Genomic DNA, 19,310 nt, shown 5'->3' on the forward strand with positions numbered 1-19,310 from the left:
GGTGGTTGCCTTATTTATAAAAATGGTATTTGAGGTTGTGTGACTGCCATCAGGTAAGCAAAATTAATTTTTAGCATGAAATACTCCTATCAGCAAGAACAGCCTAGGATAGGCTAGCAGTAAGAAGTGAGGGGTTATGGGATTGGGGCATAGCCTCTGTTTCCTCCAATGCAGCTGGAAATTTAAACTCTGGGGCTCCTGCTTGATCCAGTCAGCCCAGCTAGTATGTGTTGCCAGGTAGGGTGAATAGACTCAGAGGTACAAGAGCTCATCCTTGGTCCCCTCTGGAAATGAGCAGAGAATACTGTGTCAAGCAGAGGTGATCAGTCCATGGTCTGGAGACTTGGATCTCCTCACATAGTCCTTAAAGTCAGGGTGAGACAAAATGCCAATACAAATCATACTGATGACAGTATCAATGAGGTGACATTGAGTCCTTTGACCCAACGTGTGTCTGCAGTGTGCCATCCGTTAGTAAATGGGCAAAGCCATTTGACAGATCTATCTGATACAATGAATGAATCTGACACTCGTATTTTGAAAAACTGAAACTGTATCCATTTGTCAAGAACAGTGGCTACTTGTTCTGCTTTATTCCCCCTGGTAGAACTAGATAGCATTGCAGACAGTAAGACATTCCGGCATTTCACCCTGGAGTAGCCCCAAAACTGAAGAAGCTGTCTTATCAGTAGTTAGCTCCTTGTCACCAAGAATATTAAAGTAGATTTGTATGATTAGCAAATTAAAGAGACTATAGTGCCTACCACTACTGTATTCACTAAGGCACCCAAGTTATTCTAAAGAAATCCTAATAATACATTAGGACCGTTTTGAATATTTTTATTTGATTAGCCATAATCTTCTAGTTATAACATCCATCACCATCTTGACCACTGAAACTTGGCCTTCTTTTCTTACAGCCTAGCCCTGTGGTCTTGGGCTAATCACTAACCTGCTTAGATACAATTTTCTTCTCTATGAAATAGAAACACTATTATATGCTTTGAAGGACTGCAGGAAGATGAGCTGTAATGTTTATCAAGTGCCTAGTAAGTAGCCTGGCCCATAATAAATACTTGGCTAATTGTAGATGTTAGTTTCATTTTTAGTTTTATTTCCAAACATTGCTCTTTACTTTTGGAACTCTAAAATTTGTTTTGAGAGTGGAGGACTTGTTTGGATTCCTCCAACACTCTCTGTATATTCTGTACTTCTATCCCTAGATCATTTATATTAATGGAATAAATGATCTTTGGTCTGGTGATTCCAAGGTGACGAGGAGCTAAGTGGAGGTTCAGTATACACCTGGAAGTATGGATTTTCATGCCCAGTGCAAATGTGGGAAAGACATTATTCCCACATTATAAAGGGGGTAAAGACCTCCAACTTGAGGAGACTCTGGGTTGAGAGATGAGAGATTTACAGGTACTGTGTTTATCCTACAGGGTACCACAGGGGCTTTTATGTTCTGTAGCAAGAATTTGCACCTTATACCCTTGTAGTTAGAAGTAAAGCGTACCACATAACTAATATCTAGTAAGCATTAGAGTTAGAATAAATACCATTTATTTAACGTTTCCTTTGTGTTAAGCATTTTACAGTTACAACATATGGATGGATACTATATTGTAATGGTTAAGAGTGTAGTTTTTTTGAGCTAGATAATCCTGGATTGGAATCTCATCTTTATTACCTCTTTTTTTTGTTTTATTGAGGTATAATTGACAAAATTGTAAGATAGTCAAAGAGTATATCATGATGATTTGATATACATATGCGTGGCAAAAGGATCCTTCCCATCACGTTAATTAATACATCTAACAGCTCATGACACCTTTTTCCTTTTTTTCTTTTTGTGGTGAGAACACTTAAGTTCTATTCTCTCAGAAAATGTTAGTTATACAATACAGGATTATTGACTGTAGTAACTATGTTATACAGTAGATCCTCAGACCTTATTCATCCTGCAGCTGAAAGTTTGTACCCTTTTACCAATCTTCCCCTCTTTTCCCCACCCACACCCCAGCCTCTGGCAACCAGTTTTCTACTCTCTCTTTCTATGAGTGTGGCTTTTTTTCTTTTTAGATTCCATATATAAATGATATCATTCGTATTTATCTTGTCTGGCTTATTTCATCAGTATAATGCACTCCTGTTTCATCTATATTGTCACAAATGAAAGGATCTCCTTCATTTTTTAAGGCTGAATAATATTCCATTACCTCTTAAATGAGTGACTTTTGGTACATTGTTTATACTTTCTAAGCCTCAGGGTTTCTTTTCTTCTGTAAAAAAAAAATATGTATATATATATATATATATATATATATATATATATACACTAACAGGTTATTTTCTGATATGTGGAATGTTTGTTGAATCAACAAATAATTAGTTGAGATCATAAATGTGACACTTAGCACTGTATTAACATTTATTAATACTCTTCCTGTTAATTTCTACAATAAATTGTATAATAAGTAACAATAATAATAGTACTAGTAGTAGTTTTAGAAAATGCATAGGATGTGCCAGGCATCATATACTGTACTACCCTCCTTCATGTGTACCACAAGTTACATGTGGATATCATCTTCCACGTTGTTTCCTTTAAAGAAAATTGAAGCTCAGCAAGATTGAGTAGCTTGCTCCAGATATGAACTCAGGTCTGAATCACTCCACATATAGGTTCTTAATTACTCCATGTCTTTAATTCCACATCTGCATTTGTTTGTTGTTGTTGTTTTTAACTTTTCAAGCATCTGAAATTCCTTTCTCTTTGGGGAATTTTCCACTTTGTGGGTCTTGATGAGAAACAGAGCCTTCCTCTCGTTATACAAGCTGAACATGTCAGATACACTGTTTACTCACATGCTCAGTCTCCCTTACAGATGGAAAACAGTCGGGCGACCTCGGGTTGGCCAACTGCACTCCTCTCTTGGATTTTGAATTACAAATAAATGATGTAAAGAAGCAAGGCCAGCAGTGCTGGGTCAACCTCCTGTTTCCTGTTCCTGCTTGGTAGCAAGGCCAGCTAGGACTTATAACATCACTTTGGCCTGATCCTATAATTGCAATAGCATAGCCTTGGCTTTCGGTTGTTTAGTCTGCTTCTAGTTACTGAGACCTAACTATAAACTACCAAAAGTTTCCTTTTCTGCTCAAATTAGCCATATATGGTTCCTGATGATTACAAATAAGACCTTTCCTGATATACAATGGTGACCTACTTATCCAGGCAGATGTAACATCGTCCTGACAGGGACAGAGGGCAGGCAAGTTCCTTGAACAGCTGAACAAGAAGGAAAAGACCTAAGAAGGAAGAATTGAAGCCAGTTCTGCTTGTGTTATAATTCTACCCGCAGCTGCCTCTGTTTCACAGACCACATGCTAAGGACCATGTCCCTTCCCCTGTAACAGACAAGCAAAGTAGACCCAGGCCTTCCAACCCAGAGACCAGCTGAGCTGTACCGTGGACAGTCTAGGATGTGAAAGACTTCACTCAATGTCTTTGTCACTTGACACATTGTTCCTCTCTTTGGGAAGTAGTTTCTTTGTGTGACAAGAATATGCTAAACCAACACTTAAGTGGACAGAGGTGAAAGATGCCAAAATTAGCTACAGAAAAAAAGGCTAAAGACTTGTATTTTCTGTTATTTGAAGGTGTTAAGACCCCACATAGAATATGAGTCCTTTAAAGGAAAGTTGTGAATGGCCCAGGGAATGTTGGAATTTCCATGTGGCAATATGTTCTTGATCGGTCATGATGATGATGATGGTAGCATCAGTAGCATTTATCAGTGTTTCCTGGGTGAGAGGCACTTTATCCTAATGACCTTTTATCCCCATGACGACCCTGTGAAGTAGGAAATACTGTTTCAGCATCTTCAGGGTTTTTCTTCTTTTTTTTTTTTAATCAGGAATTTATCCTACATCACAGTTGGGTGGTAGAACGACCAGAACTGGACACTAGCCTTTCCTGAATTCCCAGAGTGTGATCTTAGCAGTTGTATTGCCTGATGCAGAGCCATGTAAATGTTGCCAAAGCAATGAAACGTGTACCTATTTCTAACAGATTCTAACTCAGAAGCTCTGGGGTTAAGTGCAGAGCAGTTGAGTGTGATTGTCTTTACAGACAGTAGATAACTTAAGAGAAGTTGTTTAAAAGTATATTTGCATATTGCACTACACTGTCATATCTGTGATTGGTTAGCTGTTGAGTTACTAACACAAATCCCAATACCATCTCTAATCTCATTCATCTCTTGTATGATATTTGACCTAATAGAGGCAGGTTTTTTTTTTGTTCTTTCCCACAAACACACATCGAACATCCAAAACATGCTTACCATTTGTGAGCATATTCTCTTAGTTATTTAGGAGTTGAGTAAGAGTGAGAGGGAAGGGCTCCCCTGGTGGCGCAGTGGTTGAGTGTTCTGCCTGCCGATGCAGGGGACGCGGGTTTGTGCCCCGGTCCGGGAAGATCCTACATGCCGCGGAGTGGCTGGGCCCGTGAGCCATGGCCGCTGAGCCTGCGCATCCGGAGCCTGTGCTCCGCAACGGGAGAGGCCACAACAGTGAGAGGCCCGCATACCGCAAAAAAAGAAAAAAAAAAAGAGTAAGAGAGAAAAAGACACATAAATATGAAATACGGTCATCATTTTTTTAATATCCTTTATGTTGTTAATCCCTCTTAGCATTTACTGCCATTCACTCATTTGTATTATTTGGGGTATAGCAGTTTATTCACACAGCATTTTTACATATGGCTTATCATTTGTATTCTATTTTAATAACACTAATAATTATAGACTATCGACAAACTCATCAGACCCTACATATTCATTTCAAAATCATGAAAATAAGGTGGAAAATGAGGTGTAAAGTGGAAAATCTATGTGTATGTTTTCATTGGTGGAATGAGGAGCTACCTGAATATCACTCCTTTAGCTTTTCCTTCAAATGGTGCACTTTTTCCTCCATGCATAGGAGTCACTTCCATTAGGTAAACAGTAGTCTTGAGGGCAAACCTCAGAAGTAGAAACAGGAGAACTTTTCAATTATGGTAAAATCAAACATATTTTTCTTCAGTAGTGAAAAAAAAATTCTTCATGAGAAGTTCAACCACCGTGAGTTCCATGGTGAAAAACTTTCCACTTATAGATGCAACTTCCCCCAGAATTCTGAGAAATGTCGGTAGTAGAGAGGGGTGTTGCATACACCTGTTTCATTTCCCTCTGACTTTTCCTTCTCCTTTCTCTATTGACATTAAAATCTATAGTGAAAGCACGTAGTAAGCAGTCTAGGACAATTGATATGACATTTGATCTAAATCTCCAAAGTCTATTTTAGATGGGGATGCTATGAGAGTCACAGGAGGGAAAAAAATCTAGAATTATTCTTATGTGATCAAATGTACTAAAATAACAAAAGCAAATCTTATTTCTAGCTAATGAAATAGCATTCCTTATATGATGTCATATTATGGCAGAAAAGAAATATATGTGTCTATTTTCTTCTATATTAAAACTGCTAAGGAGTGGGGACCGATGAACTAAATCAATTGTTTTGGGTTCAAGTTGTAGTTTTTAGTAGCCATGCTTCTTAGCAAGTTTTCAGAAGCAAATGTAGTTCGTTTACTATCACCACTAAATGTGCAATTGTGTAGATTTGTGGAAAAAAGTATTATCAAATATATATACTTTAAAATGATTTATGTAAATTTATCTATTCATATGATTATTCTCCCCAAGTAAATCAAAATCTACTATATACTATGTTTTTCTTCTATAGCTTAAAAGGGGAATGTATGTTGAAACTTATTCAAATATTTATTAAGTGTCTACTAAGTGCCAGGCACTCTACTAGGCAGTAGAGATGTTGTATTAGAGGTGGAAAATGTCCTTGACCTCCAGAACTGATACTCTTGTAAGAGAAATACTGGGTCAAACTAAGTCAACAGTTTCTTTGGCTACAGAGCTTTTTACGAGTCTTGTGAATTATGAGTCTCTGATAAGGAGATGTAGTGGACAACAGATCCCAAATTTACTTGAAATCTTTTCCTTCATGGACTGTCTCATAGGATTTATGATCCACTGAACACACCTTGAGAGACACTAGTATTCTGCAGTGGTTAGTTGTTTTCTATTAAACAACTATATACTGAATCCATGATATTATTATCTGGATGTTTTGGAGGATACAATGATGTACATGGCCACTGTGATGATAAGGGGGTCCAGTTTAGTTAAGAAGAGAAACCACAGGAGTTATAACTTAATGTAACAAAGAAATACACACACATATACATATATTTATATGTAAATTACTATTTATATAGTATACAATGTCTTCTGAAGAAGATAGAGTTGTTTGTAACTTGGGATCTCACAGGAGGTTTCACAGAGAAGGTAGACCCTGAGCTGGGCAGAATTTCAGTAAGTTAATTTGGTTCTGACCGTACGATAAAATCAGGTATTTGCATTGGTCAATCTGACCTTGATGGAACAGCATTCCATTTGCAGGGAATAGTGTGATCAAACATGCAGTGGTGGAGATTGCCAGATGGTAATATTCCAGTACCTGGAAAGTGTTGAAACATCTGCCTTCTCCACGGTCTAGAAAAGTGAATCTCAAGTGAAATGCAAGTATAATGGAGGCCAGTGCTCTTTGCTTTGTACACTGCTTTGATTCTACAACATGCAACAATGTAGTGATCTGTTTCAGATTGTCATTATTCGAGAGGGTTCTTAGTAACAGGAGTGGAAAAGGAAGACCTCTCTTCCTGTGTTTCTGCCCTATGCTCTTAAGCCAGAAAAGGTACCAACATCACTGACCTGACCTTGTCTCAGGTATCTATCAGAATCTACTAGAATCATTCTAGTGAAAGGTAACTAGACGTCCAAAGGACTTAAAAGGTACACTATAACCTTTGTATACTTTATCTACCTGGTGAAACAAAAATGTTACCTGTGTGGTCCCCTTCCCTAGAAATACCAGTATGTTTTTCCAGTGCATGGCAGAACTTTGCAGGTAAAACTGGGATAAAGGTGAAGAATAGTCTTCAAATTCTAGTCCTTGAACAGCACCTAACACACAACAGGTTTTCAATAATCTTAGCAACAGTATTCACAAATAATGACCATCAGCGTAACTGCTCTTTTGTGCCAAAATACATTACCATATTACTTTTTTTCCTTCAGCTTTACAACTTGGGTTCTATTATTGTTTCCATTTTACAGATTAGGAAAGTGAGGCTCAGAGATGCTAAGTCACTTGGGCAAGGTCACAGAGCTTGTAGGAGATAAACCTGCACCCTTACTGTTGGATCCTACAAAACAGACCATAATTTAAGTCCTTCAAAATATACCTCAGAACATTTGAGTAAATTAATGAATAAATCCTCCTAGTCAGACTGACCAGATCATTATATTAGGTTCAGCTGTAAGTGGAGGAAAGTCATAATCAGTTAATACAGTTAATACAGTAATTTACTTGCTTTGAATTTTCTAAATGATGTTTAGCTAGTAGTTTCATGATGATAACCATCGAATAAAAACAGGCATATTTTTGGTATTTGGAATAAGATCTCATATTGAGTAAAATACATATTGATTCCTAGACCTATATGATGTGAGTAACAGATGACATTGAGATGCCATCTAGAAGTACTCCTGTGCAGTTCATCATGTCAACCCAGCTAATAATTTTAGAATGTTCAGAGTGAATAATATATGCAGCCATAAAGCATATTTCTAATCAATGCAAATAATATTTTTCCTATGCTAAACCCAGAGTTAAGTTATAACACGCATCATAAGATTAATGGGCCATTTTTTCTTCATCACTTTGCTAAATTACTTAGTCTGGAAACCATTCAGAAGGTTGCGAATTGGGGCTGAGCAGTAGTAGTGAGACTGTGCCTCTGATGATGCAACTATTTCCACCCCGACCCCTACCGCTCCCTTCTTGGGAAAGAAGGCAACATTTCTCCTAGAAAAAGTCACAGGTTCATAAGCTGGCTTGTATAATACGTTTGGAGGAATAGTGTGTCTTTTAAGCAGAGCCTATCTCGGCATGTAAAATAATTTTTACCTACCATTTAATGAAATTAACACTCACTTTGAGGCTAGGTCTTTTGCCATTTGACTCCTGGATCACGTCTATGGATATATGTTTTTCTTGAGACGAAGTGTGAACCCAATATAGTATCCATCATTCAGTCTATCTAGCTGATGTACATCATCTGAAGCACAAGCTCCCTGAGGCCAGGCACTTTATCTGCTCTATCAGTGTAGCCCTGATGCCTAGTGTCTAGCTTTTGGAGATTCTTAATAAACATTTGTACTGAATAAGGTATGTATATGGTGAGCAAAAGTTGGCTTCCCATTTTACCGTCAAGAGTACCCCACTCATGTTCTGTGAACACTGGATAGCAGAATCTTACTATGTTATTTTTCTGTTCCCTTTGCAAGTTTCCTGAAAGGGCATTCCTGTCCTTAGAATGTCCATCTCCTCCCATCTTCCTGGAGAATAACTCTTCTTTCTTAAATACTTAGCCCCATTATTGACTCTTTAAGATTGAATGTATTACCTCCTTACAAACAGAAAAATGCAGTGCTTTTTTTTTTTTTGGACATTTATCACCAGAAAATTATTCTAACACCTGAAATTCTGGACCTAAAATGCTTGGACTAGTGGTTCTCAAAGTCTGGTACCCAGACCAGCACATCAGCTGCACGTAGGAATTTTTAGAAATGAAAGTCTTGGGCCCTTCTCCAGACCTACAGACTTGGACACTCTGGGGGTGGGGCCCACTACCTGTTTCAGCAAGCTCTCTTGGTGATGCTGATGCATACTCAAGTTGGAGAGCCACTGCTTAGACCTAGAACTTAAGGTTTAGGCTTTGGACAGATCTGAGTCCTAAACACTACAGAGACACTGGAGTGACCACGAGCAAGTTACTTCTGGGAACCTCTTAGCATCTGTGTGCCTTGCTTAGCTAATAGTGATTTTAATTAATTAGAATAATGCACACAGTGTACTCAAGAGAGTAACCAAAGCATACTTTATGTTCCATAAGTTCTAGCTGTTTACCATTATCATCAATCAGAGCTTACTGACACGTCCTGAAGACATTCTTCTAATAAATGTAATAATGTGGTTTGTAAAATTAACAGCTTAGAAGAGCATATTACGAAGTTCATCAGACAGGGTCTCAGCAGCAGATCAGGGGTACATCAGTAAGGATAAATTGAGCCCAATGTAGAGAATCAAGAGATAGTGTAGTGCCCTGGGTTCAGTAAAAGTGTGGCTACTTTATAGGAGATGAAAGAGAAAGGAAGCCTTGCTGGAGAGAGAGTCCTCCCCAAAGATGCTGTGACGCCCCACAGAGAAGCACTATACGTTAGTTGGGGGATGCGGCCAACTCCCAGCAATTTGGCAAGAATTAATACCCTAACTTCACTCCCCTCCTTCATTCCCTACAATCTTCTATTGGTACTCTTCATTGGTGAGCCAAACAGAAGCCAGAGCAAGGACACTTACTAAGCTAGGCCATGCAAGCCATCCATATAGAGTTGGGTGGAGAAAGGATGTGGAAGGGCAAATAGGACATATTTCCCGCAGGTGGTGAGCGAGCTGTAAAATCACTCGCCCTTCTAACATCATTGCCATTGCAGGAGCACGGAGGAGCAAGTGGTCAGTTCTGACTTGGCAGATGCAGGAGACTGCAGGACAGAACTGGTATATGAGTTGGGCTTTAAAGGTAGATTTGAATTTTAATGGAGAGTATGGAGTAAGAAATGGTGAAGAACCAAGGGAAAGGGAGATTCATTGCAAATGGAGAAAAGAAAAGTGGCATAAAGACAAGGAAAGTCAAGACTTATGGAAGAGATAGCAAATACTCTGCGTGTGACTGGAGCAGAGAATGGGTAGACGAAGGCTGGAAGTTAAGATGAAGTCATCCTTGAATAACATTAAAGTTTCCTCCTTTAACCTCAATTTCCACCTTCTACTCGCCTCATTAACATTGGAAAATTAAAAGTGAATTTGAGTGGGCTGGTGACAATGGCAGTATGAAGCAAAGAGAAGAGAATAAGAGTAAAAAATTTAGTAGTACCTTGGTGAAGCTGGGTAAATGATGGGCGGTGGTGTCACATCAAAGCATGGGCAAGTGATTGTGACAAATACAGGCTTATTTCTTGACTATATGACTTCAGTTAAGGTAATTAAGCCCTCTAGGCTGCAGTCTCCCAACCTGTAAAATGGGGATAAAACCTCGCTTCCTCCAAGGTTTCTGTGAGGATCTAATGATCAATGGAAGTAAGAGTTGAGTCCAGTAATCAGTTTTTAATACATATAAACTAATGTGAGGATAAGGGTAAGAATACTTGCTATCATTTATTGAATACTTATTATGTGTCCAATATTGTGCTAGTCTATTTACATATCTTTTCTCACTTAGCTTTCTTTTCTCTTATCTGCCTTTCTATAGGCAAGAGATAACTGATGGCTCAGTTATGAGGAAACGCAGTTGTGAGGAAAATGTCAGAGGGAAAATGTACCAGAAAGTTAATTCCTAATGGATCTGTCAGCCTTAAACAGAGCATGTCTGTGCTAAAATGTGTAAAATATCTGTGCTAAAACTACTTAATTGGACAAGTTTTGATAAAGTATTAACTTAATGAATAGGCATAAACAGCTTGGAGCTTTTTGGAGGGTATGTGGTACTATTAGTATTGGTGTGATGACTTTTGAAAGTTCTATGGCGTATAGAAGTCAAAAAGAAGACCCGGAAAGGGGGAAAACTCTCTCTGAAAGTTATTGGGGAAGTCTGGCTAGTAAGACTCCAAAAGGGAGAATCAGTAAGAGGCCAGGTTATTCATAGGCCTTCTGAGAATGTGTCCATGAGAAATATTTACAATGATTGGATGCCGGAATAAAGGAGAACACTGGCTCCATAAATGGTAACTTATTTTATACAAACAGGCTAATGATAAAAATAATGAAAATCTGATGGATTTTTGAGAGTTTCACTGACCAAACTGAGACAAAAGTGCATAACAGCTAGATGCTCATAGTTTTAATCAGTTCACTTTGGAGTCAAGTAAAGATAGCACCTGAAATGGTAAGGGACGTTTATGCAAGGTCACAAAGATTTTTGGTGGTGCATTTGGGATATAAACCCATTTCCATAAGAATTCTTTCAGAAGTCAAATGTTTGCTTGTCAAAAATAGCATGAACTTACTTCCAGGAAAAGTTCCTAAGAAAAAATAATTTGAGTAATGAAGCACACTGATGTAACAGTTAATTTAAGAACCCAGAAATAGAGGTAAAGAGTAAAGCAATTATGGGTTAAGAGTCTGCATAAATTCCCCTGGAAGGGGGATATGGTCAGAGATGGCAGTTTGAAAACAGTGAGTCACCAAAAGTAAAAGTTTAAATTACAGGCTGCTTTGGGGGTCTTCAAGAGAGATTTTATAGATTGAACAACAACCGCAGCAAGGATAAGGTATAACGCTGTCATGTAGACTGCAGCCTGAAAAGAAAGCATTGCAGAGAAGCCACATCATCCTGAATTTATATTTCCGTGCATTTGAACAGATTGGAGAGCAGTAAAGTTGTTTTAAGAGCGAGTGATTTAAGTCAGCCAGCTTGTGAATAATACGAGATATTTTTGCATTTACATTAACTTATGTCCATAAATAACGAACTTTAACAATGAACAAAATCCATAATCCTGATAATGCTAAGAAAACTGGAAAGGTGCCTTTACCTTGAAAAGACAGGATAAAGAAGACAGCATAGAAATTTAGGGAGATTGCAGTTTTGGAAAAATTATATTAACATTTATTAGCTGCTACAGCTTTGAAATGTGATGATTTAAAGAAAGAAGTAGACTGTTGATTTCTAAAAGGTAATGTGTTGGCTGAAAGAGAAGAGAATCTTGTTGAGACCTAAAGTGTTCTTTTAAGGATATATTTCAATGTCATTTCAAAAAATAAACACATTTCCCATAACAAAACAGTGAGGTTAATGGAGTAATGCAGGTGAAAGCTTTTTGGCCCAAAGGAGTTCCATCCTTTGGAACAAAGTTTTATTGTTAAACACACCATGACCCAGGCCTGTGAGTGCCAGCACAGTGGCTGTTTTTTACAAGATCTGGTACAATATTCACAGTAGTTCTGGCCTTAGCACTAGGCAAGGATCATTCTTTTTGTATCTTCCTGATTGCTTCCTCTACAGAAATGGGATAATCCCTCCTCTTCTAAACTGGAAAGTAGTTTCTTCCCTCAATAAAACTAGTTTCTTCTCCAGGTTGAGCTTTTCCAACTCTTAGAGGTCTAAAATGAATGATATGAAACATACTATATTTGCATCTATTTTTATTTAAGAGTTATCTAAGGAGATTTATCTAATTAAATAGGAATTTCCTAACAGATGCCAAAATAAACAATCAACAAGTTTTCTTTAAAGATCATATATATTATATAACAAATCCACCTAAGAGTTAAAATATAAGTAGGTATACAATTTAACTATTTGAAGATAATTTTTCTTCTTACCACTGAAGCAATAAGCAGGTAGTAGTACAATTTGGGGAAAACAATATTTCTGACTTTTGTTTGTTTTATTTTAATTTGTGATATTCATGAGATCTTTTGTGAAGCCTTTGGGTATATAGTAAAATTAATGGGTTTTTAACTTTGTATTGACTCGTATTTTTGTAGGTTTTAAATTTTTCTTCTGGCTTCAATTTATACTATCTCCTTTTACTTCTTCATTTAGAAATAATGTATTTTTCTCAGGATTGCAATCTCAGTGCAGTCCTCTACTTTTCTGTTTGTTGGACGTTCTCTTAGACATCTACATTTTTGTCTAGTTAGTACATTTCTAGTTTTTTATACAATTGATAAGAACTGTTTAATCTTATGAATTCTTTATATTTTCTCTTTGGTGACAAGATTTATAGGGATTTCCTTGGGCTTAAACTAGAAAGAAAAAAGAATTTGCATATGAAATGTTGAAGGCTTTGTTACAAAGTGGGTTAACATTATATGTATGTTTGAAATAAACTACTTCAACCAGAGCACCTAGCTGTTAACCTCCAGATTAATATCTATCATAAAATATGTGCATGCTTCCAACACATGGCATTGCCTCCTATTACTGCATGTCCAGGAGAAATTGTTTTGTCTTGTAGCAAAAGGCATTAGCTCTTTGCACATTTTTTTTTTTTTTAATGACAGCTATCCAAAAATCAAGCTGAACCCTTTTATGTGAGGGCAGAAAAGGACAATTTTTAGACGGGTCTAATATCCAGTTGTACCTTTCAGTCACTTAGAGAGAAGGCTTAGACCCCTGAAGCCCAAAGTCACAGGTTTTTTAGGATTATGGTGGTATATACTTCCAGTTTATAGAAAAAAAATGCGTTGTAGAAAATCCAAGTTAAATTAGGACTAAAATCCAAGTTAAATCTAGAACTAAAGTTTTACTGCCCCAAATACTTGTAAACTCTAGGTTACTGCTCTGTTGTCCATTTCATCAATTGCAGAGTATTCAAGTTAGTCTTTCAGTGCTAACAAGAACATAAAAATGCATTATGTCTAAAAGCAGAACATGATTGCCAAGCCAGATCTGCGCATTACCTGAGAGTTTGGGGGGCCACCTAAGCGGCATCTACTTGTCTGCTACTGACCTTCAGTTAGACTTGCTCAAGAATTGTTACAATGTAATAACATACACCGTTATGTACTCTTGAGTTTATTGAAAACACACAGCAAATGTGCACACACACATACATACACACCAGCACACCAGCACGCACCTACTCTAGAGCCTAGAATTTTAAGAGTCAGAACTTTTTATTTGCTTCTGGATTAAGATGGACCCTGTATTTCCTCAGCATGCTAATTAGAAACTCTATAAACAATTCAAAACCAGCTTCTTAAAATTCTGTTTTACAAAAATTGATGTTAAATATTGTCCTCAGAGAGTTCTACTCTGACTTTTCAAATTGTTTTTTTCTCCCTTCATGGGATAAACAGTTAGGGTTTCTTTTTCTTTGTTTTTTTATCTTTCATTGTAAAAAATTCTATCTTAAAAGCTGATTTATTATTTCTTCCTTTGCAAGGATGACATGGGAACAAAGATGATATTTCATCAGTCTTGTTTTTATTTAAGTTGAAAGGTTATATATTTCTACTATCTACTGCAATAATGCTAAATATTTTTATAGTGCTTGTAAATCTTATGACATTATTTTTTTAGTTTGTATTTAAGGCATGTACTCAAAAGGGACCATATGCCTCAGTTCATGTCACTCTATCATCAGTGTGTATGGTCACTCTATTTTCTAATACTTTTAAGATTGGTTTTGGCCCCGATGTTCCTCTGCCAGATTTATTTCCTTTATTTTCCCCTATATAGCACCATTTGGGCCATTTAATATGTAATTTCCCAACTCACCTTTCATAGTTATTTTAAACATATGTATATATTTGAAATACCGAATTGTTTTGTATTTTCTAATTTTTGCAAAAGTAGTATCGACTAAAAATCACATCCTATTCTTTTATTTTTTCTACACAAAATTATTGTTTTAAAATTTGTCTATGTTGCTTCATAGAAATTATTGCTTCTGGCCACTGTCTAATATTCCACCATATGTTAATACCATGTTTTGCTTATCCATTACCCTGGTGATACATACTTAGGCTATTTTCAACACTTTATGTCCACCATAAAGCATTAATACACTCTTTCCACATGTCCCCTTGAGTAACAGTGCAGCCGTGGAATGGCTGAGGTAGAAGTCATATATATGCCTTATTTCACAGATTCCTCCCCAGAATAGCTGTACCATTTTCCCCTCACCAGCAATACTTGGAATTTTTCTCTTGCCATATCCTTTGTCACCACATGCTGTTAATCTGCATTTTTAAAAAGTAATCAATTTATTTATTTTTGGCTGCATTGGGTCTTCGTTGCTACACTCAGGCTCTCTCTAGTTGCAGCGAGAGGGGTCTACTCTTCGTTGCGGTGCGCAGGCTTCTCATTGCAGTGGCTTCTCTTGTTGCGGAGCACAGGCTCTAGGCGCGCGGGCTCAGTAGTTGTGGCTCCCAGGCTCTAGAGCGCAGGCTCAGTAGTTGTGGTGCGCAGGTGTAGTTGCTCCACAGCATAATTTGCATTTTAACTTCTGGAAATTTGGCATGTGTGGATTCATATGAAGTAAGGTGTTTTAATTCTGCATTGCTCTGATTCTAGAAAAGTTAGGTCTTCATATACTTTCTTGCTATTCATGTTTTCCATTCTATGAATTGCCTATCATGACCTTTGCTCACTTTTCTATTGAGTATTCTGTGTCTTTAGAGATGTAGAAGTTTTTGTATTCAGATTTTGAGTCCTTTATTGGGTTTTAGATAATGTATATGTCTTCTACCCATCAACTGTTTTTCAGTCTGACTTTGGTATCCTTTATTGTACATAAAATTCTAATTTTTTATTAAAGTATAATTGATTTACAATATTATGTTAATTTCAGGTGTACAACATGGTGATTCAATATTTTTATAGATTATGCTCCATTGAAAGTTACTATAAAATATTGGCTATATTCCCCATGCCCTACAATATATCCTTGTATCTCATTTATTTTATACATAGTTGTCTGCACTTCCTAATTCCCAGTCTGTATCTTGCCCCTCTCGCTTCCCTCTCCCCACTGGTAACCACTAGATTGTTTTCTATATCTGTGAATCTGTTTCTGTTTTGTTGTATTCATTCATTTGTCTTATTTTTTAGATTCTACTTATAAGTGATATCATTACAGTATTTGTCTTTGTCTGACTTATTTCATTAAGCATAATACCCTCCAGGTCCATCTATGTTGTTGCAAATGGCACAATTTAATCATTTTTTATGGCTGAGCAGTGTTCCATTGTGTATATATGGCATGCATTCTTTATTCATTCATCTGTTGATGGACACTTAGGTTGCTTCCATATCTTGGCTATTGTAAACAATGCTGTTATAAACACTGGATGTGGGTGCATGCATCTTTTCAAATCAGTGTTTCTGTTTTCTTCAGATATATACCCAGGAGTGGAATTACTGGATTATATGGTTGTTCTGTTTTGTTTCTGTTTTTATTAACATCTTTATTGGAGTATAGTTGCTTTACAATGGTGTGTTAGTTTCTGCTTTATAACAAAGTGAGTCAGCTATACATATACATATGTCCCCATATCTTCTTCCTCTTGTGTCTCCCTCCCACCCTCCCTATCCCACCCCTCTAGTGGCTACATCAGTTAACATTCCCACCAACAGTGTACCAGGGTTCCCTTTTCTCCACATCCTCGCCAAGGCTTGTTCGTTTTGTTCTTTTTTATGATAGCCATTCTGACATGTGTGAGGTGATCTCTCATTGTGGTTTTGATTTGCATTTCCCTGATGGCTAGTGATGTTGAGCATCTTTTCATGTGCCTGTTGGCCATCTGTATGTTTTCTTTGGAAAAATGTCTCTTCAGCTCTTCTGCCCATTTTTTTAAATCAGATTTTTTATATTAATAAATTTATAATTTTAATATAGTTAAATTCATCACTTTTGCTTCATACAATGTATGCTTCTTTATTTTTCAAAGATGTATTTTATCTCTTACCCTGAAATCACAAATAAATTACCTTGCAATTTCTTTTATTCTCTCTAGATTTTATTTTTCACATTTAGATATTAAAACTATTGTATTTTAGTTTTGTACATTAGGTGGAATTATATAACATAATGGTTAATAGAATGATTTCTGTGGGGTTTAAGTTCCAGCTCCACCATGTACTTCTTAGGCTAGTCATTTTATCTCTCATACCTCAGTTTTTCCACCTGTGAAAAGAGGATAATAGTTTATGCCTTGTGGATTTTTTTGTGAAGATTAGGTGAGCTATATAGGACTGGGTACAACATAAGTGATATCACTAGGTTAAGATCCAGCCTCATATCTCTTTTTAAAATGAGACTGTTTCCCCAAAAGCTGTAATTCAGCTTCCTCCATTGGACTATGATTCCATCTCTTTCATGTGCCAACTTCCTATCTGTATATAGCTCTATTTCTAGGCCACCTGTTTGTTTTCTTGTTTGCCGTTTCTTCCAAGGGCATCACACAGTTCTTATCTATCATGACTTCCCAATATATCTTAATGTATAGGGCACATTCTCCATTTTGAGCTTATTTTTCAAAACTACCTTAGCTGTATGGAGAACTTTATTCTTCCAGATACATTTTATTTTATTTTATTTTAATTTTTTTATAGGAGATAGAACAATCTGCTCTTTTTTTTTCTTTTCTTTTTTTTTTTTGGCTGCATTAGGTCTTCATTGCTGCGTGCGAGCTTTGTCTAGTTGCAGCGAGGGGTGGGGCAGGAGGCTACTCTTTGTTGTGGTGCACAGGCTTCTCATTGCAGTGGCTTCCCTTATTGCGGAGCACAGGCTCCAGGCTCGTGGGCTTCAGTAGTTGTGGTTCGTGGGCTCTAGAGTGCAGGCTCAGCAGTTGTGGTGCACCAGCTTAGTTGCTCCGTGGCATGTGGGATCTTCCTGGACCGGGGATTGAACCCATGTTCCCTCCATTGGCAGGCGGATTCTCAACCACTACGCCACCAGGGAAGTCCCCCAGATACATTTTAGAATCACTTTTTTATGCTGTCCCTCAAAAAAAAAAAAAAAAAAACAGCTTGGCCTTTTATTACAGTTGCATTTAATTTTATAGATTAATATAAGGACATTTATATTTTTATAGCAAGTCATCTCATCCGTACCTGTGATATATATTTCTTTTACTCATGTGTCCTCTAATAAAGTTTTCATTATGAAGATTTTCTGCATAATTTATTAGGTGAAACCCCATACTCTCTATAGGTTTTGTTACTATGGTAAATTCATCTTGTATTGTATCTAGATATTGATGCTATGGAGGAACACAATTGATTTTGGTGTATTAATTTTTTTCCAGCCCCTATGTTGAGCTCTTTTCTTAGATTTAATAGCTTATTGATTTTCCTGTGTTTCCAATGAAATACATAATCAAAACAATCTATAAATATGACATTTTTATCTATATTCTTCTAAACCTTCTCTCTCTTTCTATTTCTCTCAATACACAGCTCCAAAAAGTTCAGTTCCAATAGACCAGTAATGTTAGAAATCTTTATCTCAATTCTCTCCTTAAAGGAAATGCTAATTTTTTAAAAAAATTAGTAGTATAATAATTTTTGTTAGTGTATACATGTGCCATGTATTTTTGGTATATAGCCTTTATCAAGGAAAGATAGTTATTATTTGGATCTAGTTTTATAAAATTTACCCTACCCAATAGATTTTGAACCTCATGGGATGTTTTTTATCTCCTGTATCTAAAAAGAATGATGATATGATTTTCTCCTTTTTTTTAACTAATACAGTGAATCACATGAATTGATTGGCTGATACTGAACCAACCTTGCATTCTCAAGGATAAACCCACTTGACCAAATCGTATTAGAGTATAGATTAGCTTTTGCTGTATTACAAACCACCTCACAACTTAGTGGCTTAGGGAGATCAGCTTGGTGCTTTGTGACCACCTAGAGGGGTGGGATAGGGAGGGTGGGAGGGAGGGAGACACAAGAGGGAAGAGATATGGGAACATATGTATATGTATAACTGATTCACTTTGTTATAAAGCAGAAACTAACACACCATTGTAAAGAAATTATACTCCAATAAAGATATAAAAAACAAAACAACAAAAGACTTAGTGGCTTAAAATAGCAATTACTTGGCAATTTGGGACTGGATTCATCTGGGTAGTGTTTACTTTTGGTTTTATCTGGGCTCCTTCGTGCAGTTTTAGTCAACTGATGGATCAGCTGAGTGAGAGCTGGTCTGAGACAGCCTCACTCACAGGTTTGGTGGTTGGCATGGACCGTGGGAGCACCTGGTCCACTTGTCTTCAGAACCTAGTGGTCTAGTCCTCGGCAACTGAGCCATCAAGCTCTTTTGCTATTGTCTCATCATGTGGGTTGAGTATGCCAAAGCCCAGTCCTGCTGAAGTGGTGACTCAGGAATGAGGGTGTCAGAAGGGGATTGTACCATAATTTTTGAAACATCCTATCACAATGTTTTTAATATACCTTAAAACTCCGTGGAATAATAGTGTATTTAGGTTTTTGACTTATATTTTTAATAAGGAAAATTTGATTGTAATGTTTTTTTATATTGCCCCTGTTTGGTATAATATTCTTCTTGCACCTCTAGCCCCATTATTCTAGCTTGGGGTAC

Source organism: Leucopleurus acutus (assembly GCF_964270905.1).
Source record: "Leucopleurus acutus genome assembly, contig: HAP1_SCAFFOLD_418, whole genome shotgun sequence".
Taxonomy (NCBI): Eukaryota; Metazoa; Chordata; class Mammalia; order Artiodactyla; family Delphinidae; genus Leucopleurus; species Leucopleurus acutus.